This window comes from Lissotriton vulgaris, chromosome 10 (genome assembly GCF_964263255.1).
Source record: "Lissotriton vulgaris chromosome 10, aLisVul1.2, whole genome shotgun sequence".
NCBI classification, from domain to species: Eukaryota; Metazoa; Chordata; class Amphibia; order Caudata; family Salamandridae; genus Lissotriton; species Lissotriton vulgaris.
In genome coordinates, this window is record NC_141698.1 from 1,044,872,452 (window position 1) to 1,044,892,604 (window position 20,153).

General features: G+C 47.9%; 1 protein-coding gene across 5 annotated transcripts in view; it reads left to right on the plus strand.

The window, feature by feature from the left end:
- Window positions 1-4,622: 4,622 nt before the first annotated feature.
- Window positions 4,623-20,153, plus strand: part of TCAIM (T cell activation inhibitor, mitochondrial) — a 495,335-nt gene continuing 479,804 nt past the window's right edge. The window contains exons 1-3 of one of the 5 annotated variants that reach the window (XM_086942095.1): window positions 4,644-4,701; window positions 12,830-12,908; window positions 13,600-13,696. The gene's annotated coding sequence lies outside the window, so the exon portion shown is untranslated. Of the gene's footprint in view, window positions 4,702-12,829; window positions 12,909-13,599; window positions 13,697-20,153 lie in introns of all 5 variants that reach the window. The other 4 variants (XM_086942094.1, XM_086942096.1, XM_086942093.1 and 1 more) reach the window with 4 other exon arrangements.

Here is a 20,153-nt window from a genome sequence, read left to right on the forward strand (position 1 = left end):
GAAGGTGACTATGAGGAAGAGGGGACCGAGTTCCTTGAGCAGGACCTGGTTGAGGCCCTGGACAAAGGGGTTCAACATTCCATGAATAGAGCACTTGTACGCGCCATTACACCCCTTAAGCGCCATTTGACAAAATATGCGCAGCAACAGGGTTGGGTGCCTTCCAAGAAATCCACTGCTTCTCCTGGCAATCCCCATACCTCTGATTTTCGCAGGCTGGCGCAGACCTTATCCTCTTCCAAGTCTAAGGCTATTTCGGTGGAAGTTGACAGTGATGACCAGCACTCTTCCTCCTCCTCCTCTGCGGTTCTTCCTCCACCGCCAAAGAAAAGAAAATGTAAGGAACATTTTGTTGATGCCCCTAGTCATCCTCCTGTTTTGACTTTCGAGCCTGCAGACATTGTGCATCCTCATTCCACTGCGTGGCTCCCTTCCCCGGCTGTGGCGGAATATGTTCAGCAACATATTCGTCAACCATTTGATAAAGACGTTCGTGCGCGTCTCCGCTCAGAATGTCCGCGGCCTGATTTGGCAGATAACCTAGCGGACACGCCTGAGGTCGACCCTACCATACTGACCTACTTAAAGAAGTTTGCAAAGGACCCCAAGAAGGGTCTGGATCGGTCCTGGCGGGCTTGTCAGGACAAGGTCTTGGATCTCCTGGGACCTTTTACTAAGATCTTAGATTTAGGTTTCATGGCCAAGGAATCCTCCTCCACAGTTGATCCTGATGAGTTGATTGAATGGGCGCAGCGGGCGATTTGTCAGCTGGGAAATGCCAACTGTGCGCTCTCTAGTGAGTGTCTTGTTAAAGTGAAGGAGTTAGGTCCTTAGAAAGTAGAGAGGCTGGACCTTAATTGAAGTATTTGAAAAGAAAAAGTGCCCCCCACTTGTTTTTTCAGAACTGCTCTTAATTATGAGCAACACATCCACTCGGATTAGATATGTTCGGTATGTTTATTTAAACCTTGAATTCAACAGTTAATTTAGAGAATTAAGTACATTTCATGTCAGACAAAGAACACCAAGGAATTGACATAAATTTTAAACATACAAAAAGAAAAAATCACAAATATATCTACTATACACAACAAAGCATAACATCAATTTTAGAAAAAGTCACAAAAATCAGAGAATGAAAACTTCTTTTCACAGTAATAAACAAAGTCACAAATGAAAGGAGATATCACGACACATCAATTGTTGCACAACACTCGTTTTTTTGAGTCGTGTTAGTTATTTGTTATAGATGCTTGTTAGTTCTTGCCTAAGAAAGGGGCAAGAAAGGGGACACTCTAGTGAGTGTCGGCGGTCCATTCTCCTCAAGTTGGACCCGAAATTGGCCGAGCTTTCGGCTTCCGAGGCAGGGGCTGCGGCTCAGGGCCTCCTTTTCGGCCAACCTTTTTTGAAGGAGCTCACTCATTTTGTCAGTACTTTTAGCAGCATTGACAAAGCCCAGGCATCTTTGAAGCAGGCCATGCGTCCGGTTTTCAACAGGGCCGGACGATACAGGGGACGCTCGTCCGGCCGTGGTCAACAACCACCCAATCAGCAAGGGTATCAGGCCTATAGAGGAGGCCAGCAAGATTCGGGCTATGCCCAACGTTCCAATGTCTACCCTTCCAGAAAAGGACGTGGCCAATATAAGAAGGGACGTTCCGGTGGCGCTTCCGGAGGATATCAGGATTCCGCCACTTCAAGTGAGACTTCTTCCTGCATGCAGTGTTGTTCTGGGGGGCAGGATTTGCCTTTTTCTAGACAATTGGCGCTCAATCGCCAGCGATGCATGGGTACTGGAGACGGTTCAGGGATTCAAAATCGAGTTCTATCATACTTGCGTCAGTCACATCCTCCTTTTCCCCTTCATTTCTCAAAGCAAAATCAAGAGTTCATCACAGAGGAACTCAAGTCTCTGGAATTGAAAGGGGCAATTGTGCCGACAGTGCGCCACCCTCAGGGTTTTGCCAGCTCAGTCTTCCTGGTGGAGAAGAAGGGAGGGGGATCGAGGTTAGTTCTCAATCTGAAAGAGTTCAATGCCTGAGTGGTTTACCGTCACTTCAAGATGGAGGGCATCCATCTACTGAGGGATCTCCTGCGGGAACGGGATTGGATGGTTCGTCTGGGCCTCAAAGATGCTTACCTCTCTGTTCCGATCTTCCGTCCCCACCGCCGCTTTCTGCAGTTTCAGTGGCTGGGGACTTGGTATCAGTATCCGGTTCTACCCTTCGGCCTTTCGTCAGCACCTTGGTGCTTCACGAAGCTGTTACGTCCGGTTGTGGAGTCGCTCCGCAGTCGCTGGGTTCGCTTAATCATCTATTTGGACGACATCCTCCTTCTGGCGGATTGTCCTGTCAAACTAATGTCCCATCTGGAGTGGACTATCGACCTTCTTCAGTCCCTCGGTTTTCTGGTGAATGTTCCCAAGTCTGTACTACATCCTACTCAAGTGATAGATTTCTTGGGGTTCAGGGTCAACTCCCTCACTTGTCAGCTTCTGTTGCCCCATCAGAAGATTTGTTACATCAAACGGGAATTGACTTCCGTTATCTCGAGTCAGACTGTGTCATTGAGATAGTTAGCACGAGTTGTCGGTCTCTTAGCGTCTTCCCTGCAAGCGATCTTCCCGGCTCCGCTGCACTACCGTGCATTGCAGCGTCTGAAGATTCAACATCTTCAACAAGGCCTCCGATATTCCGATCAGATTCCTCTTTCGGAGGAGGCGAAATCGGAACTGCAATGGTGGCTGGATCATATGGACGCCTGGAACGGCTGGGCTCTTTTCAGATCCTCTCCGGAGATTGTGATCGAGTCGGATTCCAGTCGTTGGGGCTGGGGGTCCCGCTGCGGCCCGATCTCGACAGGGGGACGGTGGTCTCCTCAGGAACTTTCACTCCACATAAATTGTTTGGAATTGCTGGCGGGGTCATTCGCGATCAAGTGCCTGTCGCCTCTTCAGTCCCACTGCTGCATACTTCTCCGGATGGACAATGTATCAGCAGTACGATACATCAACAAACTGGGAGGGACTCGGTTGAGGTTGTTGGCGGAGATTGCCAAGGAGTTTTGGCACTATTGTCTTCAGCACAAGATCACAGTTATTGCGGAGTACCTTTCTGGTTGTCGCAATCTTGTGGCGGATTGGAACTCCAGGTATCTGAAGGACTTCAGCGACTGGAGACTCCACCCTCGTGTGTTTCGATTTAACAAAGAATTGACCGGCCAGGCGTCCAAGAAACGTAAGACAACTGAAACGTCCCACAAAGAAACATATGAAGCAACCAAGGTGGCAGGCAGCGACTCCCCTTCTCATCAAACTGCACTGGCTTCCGGTCATGCAACGCTGTGCCTTCAAAGCAGGCTGCATGATTTTTAAGTCGCTGCATGGCAAAAGTCCTAAATTCATTAATCAATTAATCACCAGATACGTTCCCTCCCGCAACCTTCGCTCACTCCACCTAGGCCTTCTCCAGACCCCCCTCTTCAAACTTAAACGCTCTGGTGGACGTAGGTTTGCAATACTTGCCCCCTGCTTATGGAACGCCTTTCCTTTGGAAATCAGGTTCTGCCAAGATCTGCTACCTTTTCGAAAAGCGCTGAAAACCTGGCTTTTTAGACAAGCTTTTTAACCTACTTTTCTCCTCACCTCCGATTGTGTTACTGTCAATTTTAAGCGCCAAGAAACTAATCAGTGTTAGTGCGCTTAATAAATGATTTAATAACATAACATAATAACATAACGTATCTTTTTTCAGGATCTGATCCCAAATGATGTCCCTACGGTGCGGCGTGGATGTTCCTGCCTTCTTCTTTGAAGATTGTTTTCCTGTTTTCCCTTCGGCGATTGCTGTGTTGAACTCTCCTTCGTTGCCCTGGACTGGGGTTTGCTTTTGCATTGACTTTCATGTACTGTTTTCTGCTCTCCTGGAATTCCTTCTCACCAAAGAAAGAGGAAGTTGGATTGCCTACATGACTATTTATAGTACAGACTCTATGGTTATGACCCAAGTGTTTCTGGGTAATGTAGTTTTTTACATGGCTGCGGGGCATTCCTAAATAAAGAAATGAGACTAGCATAATCCTCGCCTCCTAGTCCTTAATAGAATTGAAAATTCTTGTCACAAATTTTTGCAAATTTTGAATTTTCCCCCAGCAGGGTTCTTCGAACGCCAACTCTCAGGCCAATCAGCTGAAATTCGTAGGCTGAAATACGGGGCAAACAGGAGCTTGAGTTCATCATATTCTAGGTTTTGCTTTCAGTAAAATCCACATAAACATTACTATAAATGAACTAGTTTGCCACATTGGTTCAGTTGTTCCCTCCTCCTCCCGTTATAATACTTATTTAAGTAATGCAATGTACAATGAAATAGGCGTACGTAGAGGAGCCCGTGTTTCTGATAATGAAAAGAAACTCTCCTATTCCAAGATGGCTACAAAACTTTTTTTACGGGATACTTTTTGAGAAGGGATATTCCCAGTCCAAAATGGCTGCCTACGTGGTTTTGTTTCTGTTGTCCTCTTTTTATTTCTGAAGACGACAGTTTAACGATCTCTTCTTGTTTCCATGGAGCTACCTTTTTAGTCCCTTCTCTATGTCTCCTCTCAGTGCTTCTGTTGGTGCCTATCAGTGCCAGGGATCAACAACAGCCGCAGCTGAGGACAGTGTGAGCTGCGCAGGGACTGAGGGCTGCAGAGAACAAGGTTAGTTATGCAGCACAGGCAGGTCCCGGGCCCTTTTAAGTTGAGTGGAGGGCAAATGTTCCACAACACACCTTAAGTAATTGTATATAATTATTTTGCGTGCATAAAAATTAATGTCTTATACAGTGTGGTAAACTGCGTAGCATTTCACTAAAGGAAAGCCAGAAGTATCTGTCAAAATATACATGCACACTATACTCGTGCATGAATTATACACTCAGCTCAAGAGACAAGGAAAGGATTCAGTGCGTTGCCCTTCTGACACTTGACCTAGAATGTGTTTTCTTTGCTGTCAGAGGCAGTTACGAGTTCTTGTTGCTGATTAACACTGTGCTAGCCAGACTTGCAACAGGGTGGGACTTGAAAGCTGGTTGACATTGTGAATAGCTTAGCCCGTGTCCTCGCCTCAGAGCAGCATCCAATCAGAGAGGCCCATTTGGCTCATCCCACATTTATGAGCCAGTGTTCTGCAACAGCTGCACCAGCAGCAACAGGGTGCTTAAAAGACACATTGGAGAGAACAGATGGCCAAGGGAAACAAAAGCAATGCACATGTGTCTGCGATGCGCCATTGTTTGTATTGACATTTTTAAAGTCACTATTTATTAGAGTAATATACCGGGGATGCTAAACGTATTTTGTGTGATGTATGTATTAACCGTGTATACATATCAATAACAAACCAGAAGTGACCGTTTCATAAAGCTTATGCGCTAATATATATATTTTTTATGTTAGCCACTAATTGGCTGCGTTTGTGTAGTTTGTGAATAACCGGAACATGTACTTTTATGGAAAGAGAAGCTGAATGTATTCCATTGCAATGAAGATATTTAAATGTTTTGGTGAATTTTTTGTATGTATGCCGAATTGATTTTATCGACATCTTTCCGACTAAGTCCATTCGATCTAAACATGCAGAAATAAATCTAAACAGCTGGTCAGCAGGCAAAGGTCCTAGGTTATCACACTTTGTGCTTACGATAGGTCAAAGTAAAAAAAAAAAAGCACTCCGTGCAAAGTAATCGTAAATATGACTTTAATATTGAAGATTTGCATAGCTCATTTGGATTGAAAAACCTAAAACTGCAGAAATTCTTAGTAGTCATAACTCGTTTTAGAACTTAAAATACTAAACTAAAACGTTCAGATTAAATTACTCGCATAACAAAACATGAGAGTCAATAAATTGAAGTACGATGTATAAATCTATTTGTTTACAACATTGGATTCTGAGAGCAAACCAGAGGTCAGAGCATCCAGCGAGACTTGTAGGAGTCTCAATCCAGGGAAAGGGAAAGGAGCGAGGTGGGACATCAAAGGCAAAGAAACATGGGCATCTGTCAGTTTAATGGTACTGCAGTGCTGCATTTGTCTGCCCCAGTTCGTCCTGCTGCATTAATATCATCTCCTCAACCACTCGCCCCTAGAAGGTGTATTCCTTGTTTGACCCTTTTACCCAATGCACGTGTCAAACAAGTTTTCCAGTGATAGTGAGCTTTGCCTTGCAGACATTATGCTGGCCTGGACCCTTTGGGGATCTAGCTGTGTCCTGTCGCGCACCTATTTTGTGTGTATTTATTTTTAGCGTGTTCAGAAGGTGCAAATCACTCTGAAAGAAACGTCGTGAAACACAATGCTGTTATTTGGGTATAATTCTAGTAACTAGTGTATTCACTTAGCAATTCGTAGCTAACTTGAGTTGCTAATAATATCATTTGTATTTTCTGCATGTGTGACTGCCTCTCCTAACTCTGAAAGGTCATTAGGGTTAAGGAACTGTCGGTCGGCCACATATCTGCATAGAGGGTAATTTCACGTGTGATACCCCAGACAATTCAAAATTTGCAAACATTCGTGACAAGAATTTTCAATTCTATTAAGGACTAGGAGGCGAGGATTATGCTTAGTCTCATTTCTTTATTGAAATGCTCAGCAGCCAAGTAAAAAACCACATTACCCAGAAACACTTGGGTAATAACCATAGAGTCTTGTTAGTATAAATAGGTGTACAGACAATCCCACTTCCTCTTTCTTTGGTGAGGAGAGTCCAGGAAAACAGCAAACAATCCAAAAGTCAATGCAACAGCCAAGAACAGTCCATTGAAGGCAACAAAGGGAGACATCCCAAACAGCCGAAGGCAGAAAACCAGGAGACTTCTTTAGAGAAGAAAACAGGCGCTCCTACGAGGAACTGGAGGCGCATCACTTGGGATCAGAACCTGAAAAAGATACAAAGCCGTAATAGCCATCCCAAACATCATACATAACTCGAAGTAAGGGTGGGAAAAGAAGACAATGCAAAATATACTGTTGTAACAAAGTAATGCAAATCAATTGTCAGTAATACAATGTATAATCTATGGGTGGGATAATCCTCACCTCCTAGTCCTTAATAGAATTGAAAATTCTTGTCACGAATGTTTGCAAATTTTGAATTCTATTGCAGGACAGGAGGCTCCGATTATGCTTGTTCAAAGCTCATCCAACACCACAGATGCAACCGTAGGCACAGGCTTAAAGTAAAAAGTCTTAAACACTGAATCTGTTGACCAATCAGCAGCTTTCATAAGGTCCCCCAATGTGACCCCCAGTGAAAAAGCCTTAGAGGCCATGGCACCACGAGCAGAATGAGCTCCAAAAACAGAAACATCAATCCCTGCCTCTCCCATAAGCCACCGTACCCAGCGAGCCAACGTAGCTGTAGTAACAGGGCGGAAAGGCTTCAGCAATGCAATTAACAGTTGACCCTGCATATCAGAACGAATAAGAGAAGTACTCACCTCATAAGCTTTTAGGCATTGGACCACACAAAGGTTGGGACGCGCCGGAAAAGAAGGGTAAGAGATAATCTCAGTATCAGTCTTGGTGCGCCGGGAAAGGCGAAATGTAACCCTTCAGGAGTAAAACTCCGACCAGCAAGATCCAATGCGTGAACGTCAGAAATCCGTTTGCAAGAAAGCAAACATAACAACATGGTAAGCTTGGCCGAAAGTTGTTTGCGTGAAAGCAAGGAATTAACCGGCCAGGCCTCTAAAAACCGCAAAACAACCGAAACGTCCCATGAGGCCACATATTTGGGACGCGGAGGAACAGCCATACGAACGCCCTTAAGGACCTTGGACACTAAAGGATGTTCTCCTACAGGCTTACCGTCAATCGGAACATGACCTGCCGAAATAGCAGAGTGGAAATTATTGATAGTACGGTACGCCAGACCCGAAGCCGAATACAGTGAGGCCAGAAAATTGACAATTAAAGAAACATCTGCAGATGTTGGATCAGCTTGCCGTTGAGCACACCAGTCACTCCAACGGTTCCAGGAACCTCTGTAACGCTTGTGGGTATTTGGTGCCCAGGCGTTGCTGAGGAGTCTGGTAGCGTCCGAAGAAAGGCCTGACACAGCCCACCGTTCCCCGAAATTCGCCACGCCAGGAGAAGGAGAGAGCCTGACTGAACTAGGGGATGCGGATTCTGAAGCGGATCTAACAGGAGATTCCGCTTCTGAGGCAGAAGAAACGGCAATGCGCAAGTCATTTCCAATAGAACAGGGAACCAAGGCTGAGCTCGCCACAGAGGAGTGATCAGAATCAGCTCCGCCTGAAAACGTTTCACATATGCCAGAACCCTGGGGATCATCATAAACGGGGGAAACGCATAACACAGGGAGGTCGGCCACGGTTGAAGGAATGCATCCGTCGCCAGAGCCTCCGGGTCCGGTCTCCAGCTGAAGAACCGGGGAAGTTGTGCATTGAGCCGGGACGCAAAGAGGTCGATCTGACAAGGGCCCCAGGTCCGTAGAAGTTGTCGAAATACCCGCGGATGGAGTCTCCAGTCGCTGAAATCCCTCAGGTACCTGGAATTCCAATCCGCCACCACATTGCGACAACCCGGAAGGTATTCCGCAATAACTGTGATCCCGTTGTGCAGACAGTAATGCCAAAACTCCTTGGCTATTTCCGCCAACAACCTCGAACGAGTCCCTCCGAGCTTGTTGATATAACGGACCGCTGATACATTGTCCATTCGGAGAAGTATACAGCAGCGGGACTGAAGAGGAGACAGACATTTGATCGCGAACGATCCCGCCAGCAACTCCAGACAATTGATGTGGAGACAGCGTTCCTGGGGGGACCAACGCCCCCCTGTTGTGACCGGACCGCAGCGTGCTCCCCAGCCCCATTGACTGGCATCCGACTCGATCACAATCTCCGGAGAGGATCCGAAGAGGGCCCTGCCGTTCCAGGCCTCCATGTGATTCAACCACCACGTCATCTCCGACTTCGCCTCCTCCGACAGAGGGATGCGATCGGAATAGCGAAGGCCTCTCTGAAGATGCTGGATCTTCAAACGTTGCAACGCACGGTAATGCAGTGGGGCCGGAAATATCGCCTGTAGAGAAGACGCTAAAAGCCCTACAACTCGAGCTAATGATCTCAACGACACCGTCGGACTCGAGACAACAGACTTCAATTCCCGTTTGATGTAACAAACTTTCTGACGAGGTAGCAGAAGTTGACAAGAAAGGGAATTGATTTGAAATCCCAAGAAATCTATTACCTGAGTAGGTTGAAGTACAGACTTGGGAACATTCACCAAAAACCCCAGAGACTGGAGCAGGTCTACAGTCCACGTCAGGTGAGACATCAGCTTTATCGGACAATCCGCTAACAGGAGGATGTCGTCCAAATAAATGATCAAGCGAACTCCTCGACTGCGGAGAGATTCCACGACCGGACGTAACAGTTTCGTGAAGCACCATGGTGCTGACGAAAGGCCGAATGGAAGAACCTGATATTGATACCACATCCCCAGCCACTGGAATTGAAGAAAGCGGCAATGGGGCGGAAAAATCGGAACCGAGAGGTATGCATCCTTGAGGTCTAGACGGACCATCCAATCCCGTTCCCTCAGGAGATCCCTCAACAGATGGATCCCCTCCATCTTGAAGTGGCGGTAAACCACTCCCGCATTGAAGTCCTTCAGGTTGAGGACCAACCTCGCACCCCCTCCCTTCTTCTCCACAAGGAAGATTGAGCTGACAAAGCCCTGAGGGTGGCGCACCGTCGGCACAATCGCCCCTTTGGCTTCCAGAGACCTGAGTTCTTCTGTGATGAACTCTCGACTTTGGTTTGAGAAATGGAGAGGAAAAGGAAGACGGGACTGACGCACAGGATGATAAAATTCCAGTTTGAAACCCTGAACTGTCTCCAGCACCCATGCATCGCTGGAGATTGATCGCCAGTTCTCTAGGAAAAGGCGAATCCTGCCCCCCAGAACAACACTGCATGCAGGAAGAATGCTCACCTGAAGTGGCGGAGTCGTGGTAGCCGCCGGCGGATCCACCAGCACGTCCTTTTTTGAACTGGCCACGTCCTTTTCTTGAGGGGTAGAAGTTTGAACGAGGGGTATAACCCGAGTCCTGCTGACTTCCTCTCTGGGACTGGTACCCCTTCTGGGAGGACTGTTGCTGACCACGGCCGGAGGAACGTCCTCTACTTCTCCCGGCCCTGTTGAAAACCGGACGAAGGGTCCGGCGGAGAGACGCTTGAGCCTTATCCAGACCGCTGAATGTATTTACAAAGTTGGTCAGCTCCTTCAAAAATGGTTGCCCAAAAAGAAGACCCTGAGCCGCAGGACCCGACTCAGAAGTAGCCAATTCTTGCAACTTAGGATCAAGCTTCAGCAAAATGGACCTGCGCCTCTCAGCAGAGAGCGCACAGTTGGCATTACCCAACTGGCAAATGGCGCGTTGAGCCCAATTAATCAGCTCATCCGGATCCACCATCCGGTTAGTACTTTTAGCCAGGAAACCAAGGTCCAACATTTTGGTGAGGGGACCCAGGAGATCTAACACCTTGTCCTGGCAAGCCCGCCAGGACCTATCCAGACCCTTTTTGGGGTCTTTCGCAAACTTGCGGAGGTACGTTGTCATAGTTGGATCAATCTCAGGAGTCTCCGCCAGATGATCAGCCAAGTCTGGTCGCGGGCACTCAGATCGGAGACGGGCACGTACCTCCTTTTCAAAGGGTTGGCGTATGTGCTGCTGGACGTACTCCGTCACAGCCTGGGAAGGAAGCCAAGCCGTGGACTGGGGGTGGATAATGTCCTCCGGCTCAAAAGTCAGGACTGGCGGATGCGAAGACACATCAACAAAATGCTCCTTGCATTTCTTTTTCTTGGGAGGGGGAGGAGCGGGGTCCGAGGAAGACGATGACTGCAGGTCATCGCTCTCACCTTCTTCAACAACAAAGTCTGACTTGGCAGAGGATAAGGACAGCGCCAATTTTTTGAAGACAGAAGAATGTGGGTTGGCAGGAGAAGACGACGACTTCTTAGCCGCAGGGACCCAACCCTGCTGTTCAGCATATTTAGTCAAGTGCCTTTTGAGAGGCGTGATAGCACGCACTAGTGCTCTATTCATTGAGTGTTGGACTCCCCGGTCCAAAGCTTCCACCAAATGTTGCTCCATGGAGTCCGGAGCCTCCTCATCAAACTCTTCCTCATCCTCATAAAAATATTCACTCATGATTCACAATAGATGTGAAAAGATATGCCCACAAATGAGGAATGCAAGTATAAACAAGCCAAAGGCTCAATTAAGGGGGGTGAAAAAACCCTCACAGCAAGCCAAAGCTGTAGAGACTACAGGTGAAAATATGTAGAGAGTGGAGGGAAGGCTTACTGTCACCAAAAAACGCCACCCTAGGCAAAGCCTATGCAAAATTTTACAACCAGCGTCCTATTTTAGACACCGGCGTCGACAGGGTCAATCCTGGAGGCTTGTGGGCGTGTACGCCGCAGGGGACGACCTTCTGAGAAGCTCCGGTGAGGAAACAACACGGAGCGCCGGAAATACCAAAACGCGCATGCGCGTTAAACCGGCCGCCTGAACAGGAAGGAGAGCAGCTCGCGCGAGGCAGCCCTGAACCCTATAAACCACTCCACAATAATGAAAGAACCCAGGCACAAAGCGCCCGACTTCAGGGTGGAGATGCCTCGCACCCAACCGCGCCGCCACCGAAACGCAACGCGAACGGAATGGCGAAGGCAAGCGCAAGCAGCGCGATACGCGCGGAAAACAAAGCGGCAGATATGCTAAACAGTCGCCGCTTAAGCAATACAAAGTGCAAGGCAAATAACAACAATAAGGTAAGAAGCACTTAACTGGCTGCGGAGCAGCAAAGAAAGAGGAAGTGGGATTGTCTGTACACCTATTTATACTAACAAGACTCTATGGTTATTACCCAAGTGTTTCTGGGTAATGTGGTTTTTTACTTGGCTGCTGAGCATTTCAATAAAGAAATGAGACTAAGCATAATCGGAGCCTCCTGTCCTGCAATAGAATTCTGGCTTATTACCAAAAAATACTCAGCAGACAGGAACTTGGGAGCCTCGACTTATGATGGAAATAAATGAAAAACACAAGTCCCAGAAGGCAGAGTGCAGCCAATCGGATTTTTCATCTGGTAATAACTACCACATGTAGTTTGGGACACTCCCCATTACCATTAATATTTTCAGTCTCCTCTCTTCAACCTCTAGCTAAATGTTTCCTACAGCATTGCTTCTATGATCATAACAGAGAGACACACTTGCCAAAAACGTATAAAAGGAGACCAGTTACCGACTAGTAGGAAGTGTGCCGTTATTTTAAACTATTTGACATCTCAAAGGCAATAAATTGTTTCTGACTGCTTATGTTGTAGGAAATATATATATATATATATATATATATATATATATATATATATATATATATATATATATATATATATATATATATATATATATATATATGCAATTCACAGTCCTGTTGCGCTGCCTCAAATCAGGACCAAGATCCTATCTGCCACACCGGATGCCACAGGTACAAACCACTCCACAGCGCAAAGATGAAATTTTCTCAAGTTTATTCACACGATTTCGCCATATATATATATATGTAAATATTTTTAAGTAATCTGTCAGCAAGGTGAAGGAGAGATGTGCTAAAATAGTCAATGTGTAACGGAGTAGCATATGATTTACTAACATTACAGGGAAAGTCAGCAGACTGTTAATGAGTAAATCAATGTTGTTTGTGATATTAATATACATTGTGTTTTGTGGACATTTCTTGGACCAGATTGTACAGTATCACCTGGTAATCCGCACTATCTCCAAAAAGATTGATTCAACATTTGAAAAGACAAGTCCATTGAAAGGTCAGTTGATTGTCATAAAGAACTGTCATAAGAAAAAAGATTGGGTTGGTTGCTTATTGGACGAATAGACTAACAGAAGAAATGCAGATTGAAAGGGACTGAGGGGTGATCTGCGACTGTTATGCAAGTGCCTAGATGAGATGATATTAGGTATGGAAATTGAGAGTATTCACTAAGGTCATTATTCCATTCCTCAAATCATATTGAAGCAGTATGATATCATTACATTCAAAGGAATTTATATGTTGCCTATTTGTGTAAGCTATTACCATACCTCTCTGAGATACCTGGTGTATTTATCAGTTTGCTCCTTTTTAGGTTGGTCCTTTCCAGACATTCGCTGTCTGATTTCGAAAGATCTATTGCGAGCATACATCCCTCCCATCGGGTGGCTTTATTGTCACTTTCAGTTGCTTGCTTCTTATTCAATTTCTGCTTTCCTCTTATTCTGGTTTTCTCTCCCTTGTAATATCGCCTCTTTATGATCCTTTTGAATGGCTGATTTATGTACTTCCACTTTAATTTAAGGTACTACTTTTTAGTGTTGAGCCTGCAAGAGCATGCTCTAGCTCCTGAGCCTGGCTTGCAAGGTACTCATGTATCCAAAAGGTGCTTGAAGCCCACCCATTGCTTACACATTTGTTGGCATTCATGGCACTCTTCTTAACAGCCTCCTAATTTGTCATTTCAGGCCTAACACCATTTCGGTTCCTTTCTGTGGCGCAGGGACCAAGCACTGACTGACTCAACTTAATTAGTGCCTGGCCGCTTCTCCCTGCGTGATTGAGGTACTATTTTCTTCTTTTTACCTTCCAGTGCCCTGCAAACAGAAGGTGTGTGACTGATAAAAACGTGCCCAGCAGGACAAACCAAATTACAAAGTTTTATATAATACAGTTAACTTTCTTTTATTCTGCCAAGTCTTCTTTTCTCACTTTGCACTCATGTTTTTTTTATGTTGCTTGTGGGCGCTGTTCTCAAAAGATGAGGATAATTTTATTGCATTGTTTCTTTCTTATGTGTAATTTCTGAAATGATGCTTTAAAACATAATTGTGCAGTACACACCAATCCACCCCACTCAAATCCACGCCAATCTACCCCACCTCACCCCAGACCAATCCGTTCCACTCAGTCCAATACCCCCAGACAAACCAATCCAAACCACTCGCCCCGATTCAGTCCACCACACGCCAATCCTCCCAACTTATCCCACACCAATCTTCCCCACTCCAATTCGCCCCACTCCAATAAAAAATTATCTGCCCCACTCCAATCCAAAACAATCTGCCTTACTCAAAAGGAGTCTGCCCCACTCGAATCGAAAACAATCTGACCTACTCCAATCGAAAACAATCTGACCCACTCCAATCGAAAACAATGTGACCCACTCCAATCTCAAACAATCTGACCCACTCCAATCTAAAAGAATGTTCCCCACTCCAATCCAAAACGGTCTCCTCCACTCCAATCAATCTGGCCCACTCCAATCCAAAATAATCTGCTCCAAATCCAGTTTGTCCCATTCCAATACAAAACAGCCTGCCCCACTAAATCCAAAACAATCTGCCTCACTTCAATCTGCCCCACTTAATCCAAAATAATCTGCCCACTCCAGTCCAAAACAATCTGCCCCACCCCAGTCTGCCCCACTCCAGTCTGCCCCACTCCAGTCTGCCCCACTCCAGTTTGACCCACTCCAGTCTGCCCCACTCCAGTCTGCCCCACTCCAGTCTGCCCCACTCCAGTCTGCCCCACTCCAGTCTGCCCCACTCCAGTCTGCCCCACTCCAGTCTGCCCCACTCCAGTCTGCCCCACTCTAATCCGCCACACTCTAATCCGCCACACTCTAATCCGCCACACTCTAATCCGCTACACTCGAATCCGCCGCACTCGAATCCGCCGCACTCGAATCCGCCTCATTCTAATACAAAACAATCATCCCACTCCAATCCAAAAACATCGGCCCTACTCCAATCCATCCCACTCCAATCTTCTCAACTCCAATCCAAAACATTCCACCCCACTCCAATTCAAATCTATCCACCCAGCAGCGTAGCTGGACCTTTGACCACCTGTGGCAGGCCCTGCGTTTGCCATCCCGCAGCAGCCGCATCTAAGAGTGGGGGGAGCGATGAGTGTGTGATGCCGATTCCTGTGTTTACTGCCTCGTGACGGCCGCAGGTAAGAGGTGGCCACCCTGGGCGGACCGCCCCCCACACCTCTTTGCTACACCACTGTATCCGCCCCACACTAATCTGCCCCACTCCAGTCTACCCACTCCATCCCTGGTAACCCCACTCCAATTCACCACAGTTCACCCCACTCCAATCCACCCACACCAATCTAATCCACCCCAATCCAATCTACCCTACTCTAATCCAATCTACCCTACTCTAATCCAATCCACCTCACCAAAATACAGCTCGCCATAATAGCCCTAATTCAATCCATCACATTCCCTCCTCAATCCAATCCACCGCACTCCAATCCAGTCCACCACAATACACCGCACTCTAATCCAAAACAATCTGCCCCACGCAAATCCAAAACAATCTGCCCCACTACAAACTTTCCCACTCCAATCCAAAACAATCTACTCTGTTCTGCCCCACTCCAATCCAAAACAATACACCCTCTCTCAAATCCAGTCCAATTCACCTCAATCCAATCCACCACACTCCAATCCAATCCAGCCAAATCCACCCTACTCCAATCCACCCCATCCCAATTCCCCTTCAATCCACCCCAATCCACCATCACTCTTATTCACCCCACTGCACTCCAATCTAATCCACTCCAGTTAACCCTTCTCCACTCCAGTTCACCCTTCTCCACTCCAATTTACCCCACTCCATTCCACCCCACCCGACTCCATTCCACCCCATCCCAAATCCAACCTTCCTCTCTCCAGTCCAATCCACCTCACCCCAGTCTAATCCACTTCACCCCAGTCTAATCCACTTCATCCAGTCCACCGCACTCCAATCTACCCCGCTCCACTGTATTCCAATCCACCCTACTCTACTCCAATCCATCCTGCCCACCCCACCCCACTGTACTCCAATCAATCCAGCCTTCCCCACTCCAATCCACCCCACTCCAGTCCTGTCCAACCCCGCCAGGGTCTGGCGGCTCAGGGACACCTTATTGCACAAGAAGGCAGTGTTGACGTGTATTGTGGACACTATCCGCGACTATCAATCCCACAACACCGACACCTCTGTGGCGACGCAATGGGCGGCCATGAAGGCTGGAATTAGGGGGGAGTTCCTGGCCCTTTCCGCTGCGGACAATAAGGATCGGCAATGCAAGAGAGATGAACTCACCCAACGGGTGCACGAACTCGAACAAATGCATCAACGGACGGGGGCTCCCAGAATCTGGAAGCAACTCAAAGTAGCGAGACAGCTCCTAGCGGCCCTGGATATGGACCGAGCGGAGTACGCGGCACTGCGTTTGAGACACACCTACTATACAGGAGGGGACAAATGTGGCCGACTCCTGGCGAATAGGCTCTGGGTTGTACGCCAACAGCAGTTGGTAAAGGAGATCTCCAGTCCTGATGGAGACTTAGTCACAGAAGATGCTACTTTCCGCAGCTTCTATGCAGCTCTCTACACTGGTAGCCCGCTGGACGACTCCGCCGCAGTGGCATACCTTGACTCGGTCACTCTCCCAGCTGTTGGCCCCTCACAGGCGGAAACCCTGGATAGGGACATTCGCATCGAGGAGGTGATCTCCGCCATTGCCAAACTCAAGCACGGTAAGGCTCCAGGGCCAAACGGCTATACGTCCCTTTTTTTGCAAGACATTTTGGATGACGCTGGCGCCGATCCTCACCCGCCTTTTCAACTCATTTTCAGAACCGGGCACTATCCCACCTGACCTTCTGCGTGCGTCCCTTACGGTCATCCCCAAGCCGAGAAAAGATAGGACCAAGTCCGGCTCCTACAGGCCGATCTCTCTTCTAAACGTGGATCCTAAGTTATATACTGGGATCCTAGCAGCTCGACTGGCCCTCCATCTGCCGGGACTCGTGGAATCGGACCAAGCAGGTTTTGTCCCCGGAAGACAGACAGACTGGATAATACCAAAAGAATTGTCCACCTCCTCGAAAAAGCCTCCCGGATTCCCGGAGAGAGAATGATGCTAGCGGTGGACGCCGAAAAGGCGTTTGACCGAGTACACTGGCCGTACCTAGAACGAGTCCTAACGAAAGTCGGTATTGGAGAGAAATTCCGCTCCCTCATATTTAACTGCTACAAATTCCCCACGGCGGTGGTACGCATGAATGGGTATAGCTCTCAGAGCTTTCGCATCGAGAGAGGTACGAGACAGGGGTGCCCGCTGTCACCCTGCTCTTCGCCTTATATATGGAGCCATTTGCCCAGAGGATACGTCAGGCTCCTGCAGCGACCGGGGTGAGGTTTGGCGGCTTCACTCACACAGTCAGTCTCTACACGGACGATGTCATACTGTCGTTGGAGAACCCGCAAACGGCCCTTCCGGCCTGCATTGTGGAGTTGGACACCTTTGCAAGAGTTGCGGGATTCAAGATGAACATGGATAAATAGGTAGCCCTGGATTTATCTCTCACTCCTGCCACCAAAGCTCACTTACAAGACCTCTTCCCCCTGCAATGGTCGTCCGACCTCGTGCCGTACTTGGGGATTCAGCTGGCCCCGTCTTTGCCGGCCATGGTGAATGCCAACTATGCCATACTGGGCGGGAAGATCCGAGAGGAGTTGGGACGTTGGAGGCGCGGTACCCTTTCCTGGCTGGGTAGAAAAGCGGCGGTTAAAATGACCGTCTTGCCCCAAATTCTCTATCTCTTTAGGGCACTACCGCTACAGCCACCTACGGGCTGGATCCAGCAAACGCAGATAGACCTTTTGCGCTTTATTTGGCAAGGTCGGAAACCTAGAATGAGGAGGGCACTGTCCACGCTAGCCCCGGAGGCCGGGGTGCTGGGGGTATCAGACCTACGTAAATACTTTCAGGCAGCTCAGCTGCGCTACTTGGTGGAATGGAGCAGGTGGGAGTCAGACAAGCACTGGCTCTTCCAGGACCAGGGGGTAGCTGGACGCCCCCTGCAGGAAATACCCTTTCTGCGTAAAGCCCATCGACCAGCTAATATGTATGCTTCCTTTGTCACGAGAGTTCCTTTGCAAGCATGGGACGCCACTAACACCGTACACGGACTCACCACCTTCCCTTCGCTGCTTACACCACTGATTGATAATCCAGACTTCACTCTGGGGATGGAGAGGGGAGTCTTTACACACTGGCGGCCCGCAGGGTGTCATACCCTATCCCACATATATGGTCCAGACGGGGTTATTCCCTTCACACTTTTTAGGCAGGAATACAAGTTACTGGAGACAGAGCGGTTGCACTACATGCAGGTACGCCACTGGGCACTACACCCACAAGTGAGGGAAGCGGCTGATGGGAAACTTCTTCCATACGAACAGTGGCTTTTAACTCGCACCTCAGCCGCGAAGCTGATATCTGACCTTTATACATTTTTGCAACCACCATCCATGCATCTCCACAACCCGGGTAGGGAGCGCTGGGAACGGGAACTGGGTAGGACACTGAGCCATAAGGAATGGGATCAGATTTCACACAGGGCTCGCCACTCCGCATATCACACAGGACTTACCGAAACACTAACCAAGGACTCTACCTACTGGTATTATACCCCGGAACGAATACACGAAATGGACCGCAGCAAGACCAACACCTGTTGGAAGGAATGTGGGCAAATAGGCACATTGTCGCACATCTTATGGGACTGCCCGCTCCTGCACTCCTACTGGAAACAGGTGATAGATGACATAGACACTCATTTTAAGACCGAACTGCCTCGCTTCCCCGCATACATTCTACTGGGGCTCCCGAATCGATTAACATACCCCTTGCGCTCCCGCAGGGGGCGTCAGATTGGTATTGCTCTAGGCTCTGCGGTACAGAATATCCTTACTCACTGGCGCACTACCCTGATCCCCTCCCTCACAGGGTGGTTACATAGGCTGTGGCATGTGCTGGGGATGGAGAAGCTGTCACTTACTCTAGCGGGCGATATAGATCAGTTTGATGAACTTTGGCAGCCGTTCCACTCCCTGCTGATCACTGAATTTAGGGAAATCACCTGCCCGAGATATCTTCGCCTCTTACGGCTCACCGCACCTGAGGGGCCGGGTTCTTGAATGGACTTCTGATGAGACATCTTCACAGGAGGGTGGCACGGACGGACGGGGTAAGGTAGACCTAAGCACTGGACGGAGGGTGGGGGGAAAGGGAGGGTCCAGGGAGTTGGGAGGTTGGGGGGGAGGGTCTTCGGGGGGGTGTTTAATTCAGTTTCGCAACACTTCCTATATCTATGTAAATCGGCTGGCTGGTCTCATTTTGGAATATCAACTGGAGAACTTTAGAGCACCACAGGCGCTTCTGGCCGTCGCGGATTTGCAGCTTCTATGCAATGTATGTTTTGTTTCTTTGTGTTGCTACAATAAAAATGATTTAAACCTAAAAAGCCATCTCCTTAGGTCCATAAGAGCTGGGCAAACGCACAGCAGGTGGGATAGCGTTTCATTTTGGTAACCACATAGGCTACACTGAAGGTCCGTATAACTGCCTTTCCAGGATGGTTGCAGATCCTTCGAAAGGTGTAAGCCCAGCCGATGTTCTATATATCTCTGCTTTAGTGTCATGTTAAAGTGACTTTCTAAATAAGGCTGGGGCTTTATCAAGGAGTATGAATTTATCACTGTCCACCCATGTCGACGTTTGGAAGTTATTGATTTGTCTTCCAGAAAGGATTTCCATTTAGCAGCATTATTTGTTATTTTGTCAAAGCTGGTTTTGCCTGGGATAGAATCCCATGTCGATTTGAATTCCTAACCCCCTCAAGGATTTGATCAAGAAATCTCCCCAACCGCTTAGAGTGGTTTGTTTCAGCTGGTTTTCAATTTCTTTCCAACACAGGCTGTCCAGTGAACCTTCTTCTGACAGACGTATTTTGTGGCAAAGTTTCACGAAACTACTCATGCCACGAAAATTCTGGTTCTGCAGGCCAAATTCTAGACGAACCTGTGCTGGTGAGGCTGATTTTGGGAGGTTTAAAATCGCTTTGTATACCTTTGTTTGTAGATTGTTTAACAGCCCCGCCTCTTTGCCACACCAGGTGACCAGTGCTATGACAAGGTGGATAAGGTCTGTGATTCCATCACCTTTAAGA